Raw genomic sequence first — 12794 nt, 5'->3', positions numbered from 1 at the left:
TTTCCCTCTCTATAGCTTTGCTTACGTCTTTGTTGTTCCGAGGCCTCTCCTTCTTTCTCCTCTGTTTGCCGATGTTGATACTGCTCTTTCCAGCTCACTTGTGGAGTCTTATGCAGAAGCTCAAGCAAAGGATTCTAGTACTCGCATTTGTCCGTTTGTTCCGCCGTCGACGAAGAGCGATTCTGCCGAGTACGGTTGCCGACACCCATTTCATGTGTGAATTGTAGTACTAGGTGGTGTTCAGCCAGTCATTGTTAGTGGCACAAGAAGAAATAAAGGAAACAGTAGGCAGGGATTTACAAGTTATATTTCATGCTTGTCATCTTCTTGCCTACAATCACCTCCCAGAAAGTTTTATTACGTTTTGTAGGTTAAGGATTTGAGTTAGCGTAGTGTCTATCATAACTGCCGGATTTTCCGTTCATATTTGTATCCAGTGTCTTGTCTATTATAACTGGACGAATGACGTTCTGCAAGGGGAAAAAAGCCCTTACTTTTTGCTCGTTTCTTGGTAGTGAAACCCGGCTGAGGTCGCTCCAATTGGTTGTTCCTGTGCGTCCACTTTCACGGCGGATTCAAAATTTGGATGTTCAGGTCCAGATCGGTGAGCATTTCGCTCTGCATTTTGGATTTTTCTGGGTTTATGTCATTTAACCCGTTCTGTTTTTCTTTGGAGCGATTTGCTTTTTTTCACTTTCGACGGTTGTTCTGTCTTTATGTATTCAATGCTGGGTATTTCAGTGCCATCATCTGCGTAACTCATGTTTGTAGTTTGGTCTTGGCATAGAGTTAAGGGGGAAAGTACCATGATTAGGAATGTTCAGAGTGAGTTTCATGGGAAGATCTGTGAGAATTTGATATTGAAATTGGCTTGCAGTAGGTGTAAGTGTCCACCCAACACCACCCCAACCCACCCCACCCCACCCCACCCCGTCCTCCTCCTCCTCCCCCCCACACCAAACCCACACAAACACACTTTTTTTGCCATAACGTATGGCGATCATCCAACAAAACCAGGGAAGACTCTTTCATAATGTTTCTCCTTTCTCTTTTGTGCTGCATCTTGCTCTCTGAAAATATTGTTCCCGCTGATGGGATCTTTGAAATTGATCCCTGTGAGAAATAATTTTGAGGACTATTCAAACAGATGCTTTTGCCTGAAAGTTGAAAGATGAATCTTCGCCTCATATGGTTACACTGCCTCTATGTGATCCCAAAAGAGAGGCACTGGGATTTGGAATTTTCCACCATGATGTCGAGTTAAGTGCAAGTGATGCGGGAGAAGTCCTGCTTAGCAAGGAGGATTTCTATGTTTGATCATTTGTACAGCTTGGTTGATTTATTGTATTGCATGAACGTTCACCACTTTTTTCGGATGTAATGATCTGTGGCCATATTTTTCAGCTGCTAGTGTCATGGATTTCAGGGATGCTTGTGTTACCACTATACCTTACAGCTTTTCAGGCTTTCAACTGTTCTTTTTAGGTTTTAGAGATATAACTTCTCTGCTGATGTCGTATTTATCTGCATTTCTAATCTAATGGTAGCTATCTTCTTTCTAAACAGTTTTCAGGTTCTGCCACACTTCCAAAGAAGTTGGCTGTGCAGCCTTTACTTCAAGCCGCTATCTTTTGGTTGTTTTCAGCCTTTGAGTTCTGTAGTGGCCGGTGAAGTCTCAGTGACCCTTTCTAACAGCAGCTGCAATGGGACTCCATCTGATTCCCATAGGACTTACCAAGTTGTTGCTGCAACTTGAGATATGGGTATAGGCAAGAATGGAAAAATTCCCCGGAGGCTGCCCTGTGATCTCAATTTTTTTAAGAGCATTATTCTCTCATCAATTGATCCTGGGAGAAAGAATGCAGTCATAACGGGTAGAACAACATGGGAAAGTATTCCTGCTGAGCATGGGCCTCTACCTGGCCACCTCAATGTTGTTCTCACTCATTGTAGGAGTTTTGATATTGCAACTGCAGAGAATGTCATTAAATGTGGAAGCATGTGTACTGCCTTGGATTTGTTCGCTTCATCTCCTCATTGTTTATCAATTGAGAAAGTTTTTGTCATTGGCAGTGGCCGGAGTTATCGCAATGTTTGTTCATAACTACAGTTGCATATGGGTTCTCCTCTTTCTCCCATTAGTGACTTTCTCTTTTGGTGCAGGGAAGCTCTCAATGGTCCTGGATGTGATGCTATCCACATAACTGAAATTGAGGCACCAGTTGAATTTGACACTTTTTTGCCCATGGTTGATACATCTGTCTTTCATCCATGGTACTTGTCCTCTCCCGTCATTGAAAACAACATCCAATTGCTACTTATGTCTTCGTAGGATGTTCTGCAGTATATTTTTGTGCCAGATAAATTGTATGATCTTCTATGGTAAGACAGATTCTATTAAGTTTGAGGTCAATAATTTTGCCTTTCTACTGAACATTATTTTTCAGAGACATGAAGAGTACCTGTAGCTGAGATTAGTCGAGGATGTACTGTTAGATGGCACTCCAAAGGAAGACGGCTGAAACCGGAACCGAGCTGAAATTTGGACGTCAGGTGTGTTTTGTAAACCATGAATATCTTGTGAGCTGTTACATTGTATTCTATCTGGCAGATCTCTTCTATCTAGTAGGAATCACTCTATTTATTCTCTTTCTGCAAAAAAGGTTCAATCTGCGCAAAAACTTTGCTGCTTCAAGCTGGTCTACCTCTTCGTTATCTTCTTCTTGTAAAAATCATTCATGAGAAGTGGAAAACTTTCATTCTAAAGTCTAGTGACTGAGATATCGTTACTGATTGGTTTTAACAAAAGCATTTTGGCACGGAGTTATTGAAGAACTCTTGTGATTCATAAGTGGTTCTACAAATGCCAAGGTCATTGTTTTCTGCAGAGGTTGCATTTTTTAAATTACTGCTGTTCATTTTCTCACGGTTCTTAACTCTATACAAGCTATAAAGCAAATGAATTGTTCTTTTTCTGTGAACTGTTACTGACTGTTGCCGTAGTCTATCTGTCATCTTAATGGAAGGTGTAATTGAATTGCAAACTATTCCTACTTTTAGGAATAAGAGATTGCAATTTCAGCCTCAATTATTCAACAAAATTGCTGAACAGCGTTTGTCCAACAACTGTCTGTAGTACTAGTACTACCTGTGCTCCCTTTGATTAATCAATTGAAAGTGCTGCTAGGTTGACCATTACAGCAATCGCATTCCCCTACTAATTTTTCTAAGTCACATGTTTTGCTTGATATCCTACTCATTCCTAATATGTTGGGGAAATTTTTAAACATTTCGACATCATGAGTTTTTACAACCTTTTACTGTCGAGCAAATTTCCGCCTTTTTCTGTAGAACTGTCTGGCTTAGTTTTGGTGTGAAGTAATTACAAGTAAAACCATTTAATAAGACCACCTATGTTTCAGCTTCCACCACACTTTTTGGTCAAACTCAGTTAATATTTTTCGCCATGCGTCTTGCAGGAAGATATCTATTGGAAACCATGCTTATCAAGCATACATCATGCTCTTAATTTAGATTTGAAACAAACATGTCTCCTCCCAAAATTAGATCACGAAGACAACCTGTAAGAATCTTAACCTAGCTGACTATAAAAACTGATTTGACATATTTTCCAAGGAAATACAGAGACTCTATGTCACAACCAATGAAGCAACAGCCTGTTAGTGTCAAGTAAGAATCATTGGTCAAGGAACTTTAAACGTATCATTTGGACCTACAAGTTGAAACTGCAGTCATGTTTATAATTCGCTAAAAAATATCACCCCTGAGAATGTGAAACATGTATTTTGAGAGACAATGATGCTCGTTGATCAGTAGGCCCTTTATGTATGTTTTACTGCAGTGTGACTGCATGAACTTGAGTTGGGAAATTTTAATACTTAAAGTGAATATGCACGGTTGCTGAAGTTGCAATTCAATGATCTAAAGTGACACTTTGAAGAAAAGTGGATTGATTTGATTACTCCCATATGGGCTTATTCGCCTTCGCTCTTACTTGGGACATGTAATTGGTTTCCTGCACAAGTATCCCTTGGAAGATTATTCAGGTTGTATCTGTCATCCTTTAAGAAACTCTCTTTTTACTGTCTAATGTTGGGATGACTCCGTAAGACTAATTTGAGAATGCCCATTTTCTGACAGTTTCTTCAGGGAAAGGGCATTCTTATATCGGATGGCAATGCATCTAGAGGCTGCCTTGACCATTTCGCATCCGATTCATGAGAAGCAAATATGTATGGTTATTTTTTTCATTACCTTGATGAAATTTGTCCTGTCTATCTTAAACTTGGTCTGGAAGATTGAGAAGAAGGTGACTTAGGACCAGCTTATGGCTTTCGGTGGCGGCATTTTGGTACTAGGTTGGTTTGCTTTGATGTAGTTGATCAGTTTTCACTCGTTGCGGCAATATATATTTAATGACATTCGTATGTCACTGGTACAGTAATCTGCACGCTGACCTACCAGCCAAGGACTTGATCAGTTGTTGGATGTTTTTTACAAGATCAAGAATAATCCATGCGATCGTTGAATTATACTCTCTGCTTGGAATCCTTCTGATTTAAAACTGATGTCACTTCCACCTTGCCACATTTTGCGCAAGTTAGATATGTTTGGTTTCATTTTCCCCAAATTCTCTCTGTTTTCTTTCCTTATTTCAAGTTTTTCTTCTGCAAATCTTTATCCCGGCGATTTTGTCCATGCTATCGGGGATGCTCATGTTTATCAATTGCCTGACTGTGGTTGAGTTTTTGACACATACTACATTGGCTGCAGAAATTGTTCCTTGAGACTGATTTTTTTTTTCTTTCTTAATTTTCTTTCAGGTTAGAGAAGATTACATGTTTCTGTCCTGCATAGGGAATTCTCAATAGGATGTACATAATGCTTGGCAATTTAGGAAGTGAGAATTTTTTAGTCCCCCCAGAATCATGGTGGTTCTAAGGTGATTAACGATGTTCCTTTATCTTGGCATCTTATGCAATTCTGTCTGTGGATGCATAGCTCTTGCTCTCTCAGAGACAGTAGAACTTTGAAATAGTATGGTTTTCCTGAGATTGTGTTTAGCAGATCTGGAAACTCTAAGTTGCTGCACATATTCCAGTCATCATCTTCAGAATCTCTATCTGTCTTAGCTAGTAGTCTTTTTGTTTAGCAGATCTGGAAACATGTTCCCTTTTCATCTGCACATATTTTTTTTTCTTTTTTTGTTGCTAAGTTACTGATTGTTTTTACTGGCAAGTGTTTTAGCGATTAGTCTCTGCAATTTCAGCCAAAAATGAGATGAAAAGGGAACATGTTTTATATGTCCATGCTGCTGCTATTTGTTGTTTATGTCGGCTTAGTTGGGTCGTGATGGAATAGATTGTAGTGATGCTGAGCAGTAATGGAGTAAGGGAAAGCAGAAGGAGAAGGTGAACACTATGGCATTGTTTGACCATGCAACTGATGAAAGCATCTGTCCAAGGCGCCCAATTAGAAGCTCAATGCCCTGTCCATTCGCTCCGATTGTCTAAGGAAGCGCCAATAATTGTAATCGTGTCTGTCTTGGTTTGGGCATCTACTTAATCCCCTTCTCTGCTTACAAGATCAGTCATCTAGTTATTTCTTACTTAATGAGATGGTAATTGCTATCTTCACACTTGAACCTTTCTGGACATGTTTTTATGGAACCTTGTATGTTGTTGATAAGATGTTTTCAGCTGGATCTCGCTCTGTGAATTCTCAGAAATGCCTAAACTTGTTAGTTTTGCATATGGTGGAGCTCTCAAGTAGTCTTTGCATCTGATGAAATTGTTTGGATGGCTTGGTTAAGTCTATCAAGTTACGAGGATAGTGTGGAAAGTCTGTTGCCATAGGCAAATGATGGTGTAATTTAGAACTCCCCGTCGGCTCACTCCTTGTCGAACGAATTGTTAATTTTTCTTGTCCTAAAAGAATGCATTCTTCATCATCAATTTTGTGGTGGCAGGACATATTTCTGCTAACATGGATTACTCAGCTTTTGTTCGAGAATGAAATTCACTATCCGAGTTTTGTACCATGAACCAGTCTCCTATGGATCCTCTAAGCTGTCGTATTTACTCAGTTCTTAGAGTTCACCATCCTATACATTGAACCATTAGTATTTGCGTTATAAAAAACTCTCATGGAACTATTCTTTGTTGCATATGATCGAGTTAAGATGACAACAGTTAACCTTCGCTGCCTTGACATTACGGATGGTCTTGTGGTTCTGTTTGTTTTGAAATTACGGGTTTTTCATGAGCAGTGTTTTGCATAGAACAGATTACTTCAATATGCTATAGCTAATATATTCATGTTCTCATTAATGAGAGGATCTTGCTAGCTGAGCTCTTCTTTCTAGTGATTAGTCGTCTCTTCATCATTTGTTAACTATTTCTCTGTGCAGATTAATGGATCACTTGCTCGGAAGGCAAAAAGAGAACTCATGGCTGGAGGTTTGATCAGGATGGTCTCTGCTCATGCAACCCAGCAGATCTTCAGCAGGGCGACAAATACGTAAGTGTCTTAGGCCCCCTGCATCTTCAGCTATAAAGTAATGGTTGTTTCATATCCTGCATTGGTAAACCTACTGTTTTTTTTTGCTTTTGAATCTATGGGACAGGTTAGTGATCTTTGTGATTTTGAAGAAATCAAGTATTAGTCTTTCGTCAATTCTTAGTACCAATTCAAAACAGATTTTAGCATCTTGAAAATGCTCGGATGCCCACCAGCGATTATCGTACTTAGCAAAAAGAATAAATTTGTCGTATAGAAATAAATTGCAGTTGAAAAAAAAAACATATAACGACAATTAGTTATAGATAAATTTGCCCATGAGATATTAAATATGTAATTACAAAGTGATAACCATCAAAAAGGTCATTACCGTCGGTGGCACGGGGACGCATGTGGGGTGGCCGCGTCCACTCGCGTTTTGTCGGGTAAGAAGATTGAAGAATCATGGAAATGCTCTTTTGGGAGCATATAATGCGAAGCAGGTAAGCATCGATACCAAACAAAGGTGTGGAATCTTCTTTTGGAATTACATAGTAGCGACCTATAGGAACCAAAATTGACTTCTATTTTCATGTTGCATAATGTATAGAATGTTCCGACATGTTGTGCTCGTTGGGCAAAGAGGTTCTCACTCATTTCTCCTTGTTTGAAAACGACTCGACAAGGAGAGTCCGAGACCGTGGTCGAGCGGTGTTGATCGGCGAGAAAATAATACTGGATCATGTTTTTGTCTGTTTGCGATTGGAGGAAACTTAACGGGGCCGCAAGCATGGACATCGCCGACGTTCATTTTTAGTTTGTACGTGGATAATTTCAATGTTTGGATTTCTAAGAACCTTTAAACTCAAATCATTTTGTGATACGGGTAGTTTTGAATGTTTCAAAACATACACAAATGATATATTAAATTTCCATTTAGTTTGAGTATCAAATTATCATTTAGTTTTGCGCGTATATAAAAGCATGGATTTCGTTATAATAAGTCCAAAACACACGCTATGTCATCCACTTGTCATGTTTAAATTTCTGTGCGCAATGCTGATGGGCAAAGAGCATGCTAATATTTTGTTTTATGTGTGCATATGGTAAGACGGGTTTACAAAATTGATCCGAATTGCACAATTACCTATCTGAATTTTCGTCTACTTGATGAGATTAGTCCACCAAAATCCGCCCCACCCAACATTTTAAATGTTGACAAAATTCAGCTTTTGCTCTTAGTGACAAAACTAACAGATCGTTTCAAATGTCTAAAACAAGATCAACCTTTCATCGTGGGACAAAAATGACCCTCGCTACAAATTTCCTATATAAGTTTCATTTTTTGTGAATGTTACATCGCGACGTGTCATCTTAGGTGGCTCATTGAGCTAACGGGCATAGTTAATCACCATAAAAAAATAAACGTAAGCTTTCATTGAGCTAATGGGGTTTTAAAAAATAAAACATTAAATCTGATAGCAAAAATTGTAATTTAAAAAGGGTGTGTCGTCCCATGTATGTATCGCTTGGAAAGATTGTCTGATTACTAGCACAGTTTCCAGTATTCGAATGCCCAGAATCATACGAAACTAGTGATTCCTCGCTTCGTTCTGTCATAACAACATTGTCCATTTATTGTGGCTTAGAAAGGGTAAAAAATAAATTTTCTTTCCTTGTCAAAATCGGGGACAGTGTCATGATTAGTATTTATACTCATCTTTGATATTCAATTTTGTTCTTAAACTTTAATTTTGGTCAATTTGGCCCTTGTGCTCTTTTAGTATAACCAATTGAGTCCTTTAAGGTAATTTCATCGTATTGGCATTTGGCGTGGCAATCTGACTCGGCCATGGGACCTCTGTTTGCTAATGTGGCTATGCACTTCATCGCCACATCAGCAAAAATAAAGAGAAAATTGAAGTTTAAAAAAAATTATCAGAAAGATAGAACAGTTAAGTATCAAAATTAATAAGGAACCACTTAGAGAGATGGTGGGCGGGCCTCACCCAGATCCGGTCGAAGACAAGCTCTCTCATCGGTGGTGGTGGGCTTGCACTAGTTTGCTGCGGCACCATTTGAGATGATCTTCTTCAAGGCCAATTTGTTCAACTTCTTCAAGTTCATGGCCCAAACTGGTTCTATTCTATTGCAAAGGCCAAAAAAGTGCCACGTTGGCTGCAGTTAAAGATTAGAAGCCAAATTGAACTTTGACCAAGAGCACAATAACTGTTTTTGACACCGTCCCTCAAAACGTACGAGTATTGTCGAAATCTATAATTTAATATGCGGTCCTCCTACACTACTATTTATGAACAATTTGGCAGTTTCTCAGTATTTTTCATTAAAAAATTGCCCGAAAAGTTTCGGGGGGAACTTTTTCTTTTACGCTAACCATATAAACAAAAAACAATTTCCCAAAAAGCTAAACATCAGTATTTTCTACAATGGTTTGTAACGTTGTATGGATTTAACCATTGTTTTTAAAAGAAGTGCAAATGTGACTTACCGAGCCATCCGAAAGAGCCTCATGTGATCGCCACAAAATCTCATATAGTATCGGAGCGGGAGGTTTTGAGTTCGAATCTTTCAGGCTCCATTTATCTCCCCAATTAAATATGTTCACGCTTAGTACTAGAGAAAAAAGACCGGACTAAAATTGAGGGAGAATATTAGAGTAATTTGTTGAGAAAAATCCTAATTGATTTTGAAGTTGACAAAACAATCCTTATTCTCTAATATCTAAATTGGTGCAATAAATACTGTTTTGCAAATTATCCTAAAGTGTATTCTATTGTTGAAAAATAGTTACACATGATTGCATCTGTTTAAGGAGCTCAAACGCTAATGGAGGAGCTCGGGTGTTGTCGCAAAGCTCAAGCTCTAATGGAGTCTTTCATGTGCAATGATTAGATTATCATGAGATACATTCAAGATAATATAATTGAGATATTATATTATCACAACGGTTATCAAATCAAGATGGATTCGTTCTTGAAGTTTATCAATCACAAAGATCATTAAAGGCCGTGAATTAAGGAGAAGAGTATGGCTTACCATACGAAGAACTCCATCTTGGGAAACCCTCATGATTTTATGGGTAATTTGATCAAATGGGGGATTCTTTCTTTTGATATTATCAACAGCTACACATTTGTATACAATCTAGTCCAAATACGAAGTTTGAAGAGTGATCCTTTGGAGACCTTGCAACGGGTAGTTTGAAGGTGGAGGAGTAAAAAAGAAAACCTCAAGGTTGAAGAACGTAAGTGTGCCGCCCCAGGTACGCCACCTCTTAATTTGTGCTTACATGAAATTATGCTTTCAATTAATTCGCGCAAGCGGAAGGCAACATAATATTCATTTCACACCCCAAAAGGACAAACATGGAAATTCATGAAGACATAGCATCATATAATTACATATGGGCACATTAAGAGTAGAGTTACATATTAGTCATTACCGTCGGACAAAAAGCAACTACCTAAGCCTAGAGGGGTTTCCCAAAAAGGTACCTACACCTTGTTAATAGATGGCATAGCATAAGTCTAAAAGCGTGCCTAATACATAAAGACATTAAGCACATGCATATATGAATATGCATTTGTGCATGGCAGCCATCCGGTCCTCCACCACCTTCTTGTCACTCGCCGCCACCATCACCATTACCGCTGTCATCATTCTGTGAGGACGGAATCAGGCCAATTAAATGCCCGCCATGCCGAACATAAACCGACACGAAACAATACGGGATCCATCTCGTTATCAATCTCATGTTGATCCAAAGGGTAGACCTAACCCTCATGAACTCTATACCGGGGAAAGCTAGGTCGGTAAAGTCATACAAAGACGCCTCAAAATCCATAGGAGTGCCATACCGGGTAATCGTAGTAGCGGGGGTAGCTACCATAAAGCTAAGGATCCGAAAAATCAACAGAGAGCTAACGCCCAGCAAGAGACAAACATCTAAACATTACACTATACTATCTATATGCGACTTGATCAAGAATTCACTTAGGATAATTAGACTCAAATTAACAAGCAAGTTCACGAGGCAACTAATGATAATTATCGAGATAAATAATAGGAATGGTCACACAATGCATGAGGATGTTGCCCATTCACAAGTCCCCGCATGCTTGAGGCCTTGTTTCATGTAGCATTTCATGATCCAACCTTTCTTCCTTGCTAAGACGCACGGATTAACCACAATATCCATGCAAGGTGCTCCCCGGACTCACTTCATTGGGCATCTCAACTCCTGAGGCATCCCTTGATCACATAGCTGGGGCTTCCCAAATCACATAGCAATGGCATCTCAAACACCCTAGGGCGTCATTGGTCCACCGACCGATGGATATGATTAACTTCTCTTAACTTCACACTCTTGCATGCAAGTTATTATATGATATGCCATGTGAACATTCCATATCTCATTTGGGCAAATTCACCACTAATCAGCATACTCATACATTGATTCCACGTAGGTGTTCTATGCATTGTTTATCCGATCATCACAAATTCAACATATAATTAATTACAAGGCAGGTTTAGGCTCGATCAGTCGACTTCAGCTAAAATTACCAAATAAATTCATAAAATCCTAAAAATTCACAGAGCAATAGTTCAAAGTATGGTGAATAAGTTTCATTTGCAACTTGTTTTCATTTGACTCTCAGAACATTGAGTTTTCCCCAAAATTTGCGACTCTCTCATCTAGGGACAGTTTCACACACTAATCGAAATCACTACCTTTAACCAATTAGCTTAACTCCTAATATTATAACATTTTAGTATGTTGTAGGTAAGGCCTTGCCCTACAACTTTCATGGAAGTGCAAAATCTAAATCAATTTGTATAAATCACAGTAAATCAAAGAATACAGTGGAAAAAGTTAGTCTTAGTAACGTAACATAACATAACTAGTTAAATGGATGGCTGTTTTGCCGACTCAAAGAGTTTAAAAATTTCTCAAAATTTTTTATGTTGTAATCCTAGATGTCCTTTAAAACTTTCATGAAGACAATTTAAGAAAAATCATGAAAAATCAAGAACATACAAATGTCACTGCAGGATTTCCCTAGACACATACAAAACCGTGAATGTACATGACCATTAGACCGACCATTCGGCCTCAAAAAATCCTCAAATTAATTTATATTCTAGACTAACATGTTATGAGAAACTCTTGTTAATAAATTTTTGTTCACAAAAGCGCACAAAGGGCTACAAAAAAATAGAAAACCTAGAAGTTCAAATCAGACTCGAGTTCCAGTTAGTACAAAGAAGAACATGCATGGCTATTTCTAGTCTCCCCTTACCAAAACCGACCACAATTAGTTTCATAGACACCATATCAGTTATATTCCCAACTTGTAATAAGTATAACGAAGTTACACATGAAACTTAAATCAAATAATCACAAGATCGAACAATGTAACATAAAAATGAAGGTACTTGCCTTGAACGTCAACACCAACCTTCAACTTCTTAGAGAGAGTTTTAGCGTGAAAAAATGAAAGCAAGAATGGTGGAATTGTGGGGGGGGGTGTTTGGCCATATGAGCAAGAAGAAGAAGGAGAGAGAGATTGAGTGTAAGACAATGTTCAAGCTTGAAATTCCATTGGTGCAAAGGGGTAGCATGAATACTGTTTTAGGGTGAATCATGATGGTTAATTGAGTGAAATTTTCGGCTCAATTTCCCACAGGTGACCGGCCATATAAGGGGAAAATGTCTATTTCGCCATTAGTCACTTAATTATGCACATTAAACCTCACATTAGACATAAATTGTACTATGCTCTTGGTAATTTCACTTTAGAGGTTAAATTAGCATTATCATCCCTCAATTAACCACTTCAGATATTCCAATTCATGTCAAACAAATAATTTCTAATACCGATATCGATTCTAATCGGCTAAGCGAAATTCCGAATGTCACAACTCCTCCCTCTTTAAAAAATTTCGTTCTCAAAATTTAATATCTTACTTGTCCCTTCAAACAAGTGTGGATATCGACGCCTCATGTCATCTTCACTTTTCCATGTTGCTTCCTCTACATCGTGATGTTGCCTCCTCTACATTGTGATGTTGCCATAAGACCTCAACCAGCAGAATCACTTTGTTTCTCAAAATTTGCTCGTTTTTGTCTAAGATCTGTACTGATTCCTCCATGTACTTTATTCTTTCATCCACTTCCACCGTTTTAAAGTCCAAGATGTGCTTTGGATCGGGCTCGTACTTTCTAAACATAGATATGTGAAAGATGTCATGGA

At 38.5% G+C, this 12794-nt stretch overlaps 1 pseudogene; it reads left to right on the top strand.

The window, feature by feature from the left end:
• The first annotated feature begins 372 nt into the window (after nt 1-372).
• Nucleotides 373-2648, top strand: LOC125314950 (annotated as a pseudogene).
• The last annotated feature ends 10146 nt before the right edge of the window (nt 2649-12794 follow it).

This window comes from Rhodamnia argentea, chromosome 5 (assembly GCF_020921035.1).
Source record: "Rhodamnia argentea isolate NSW1041297 chromosome 5, ASM2092103v1, whole genome shotgun sequence".
In the NCBI taxonomy this organism is placed as follows: Eukaryota; Viridiplantae; Streptophyta; class Magnoliopsida; order Myrtales; family Myrtaceae; genus Rhodamnia; species Rhodamnia argentea.
This window is presented reverse-complemented; position numbering and strand designations above follow the sequence as displayed.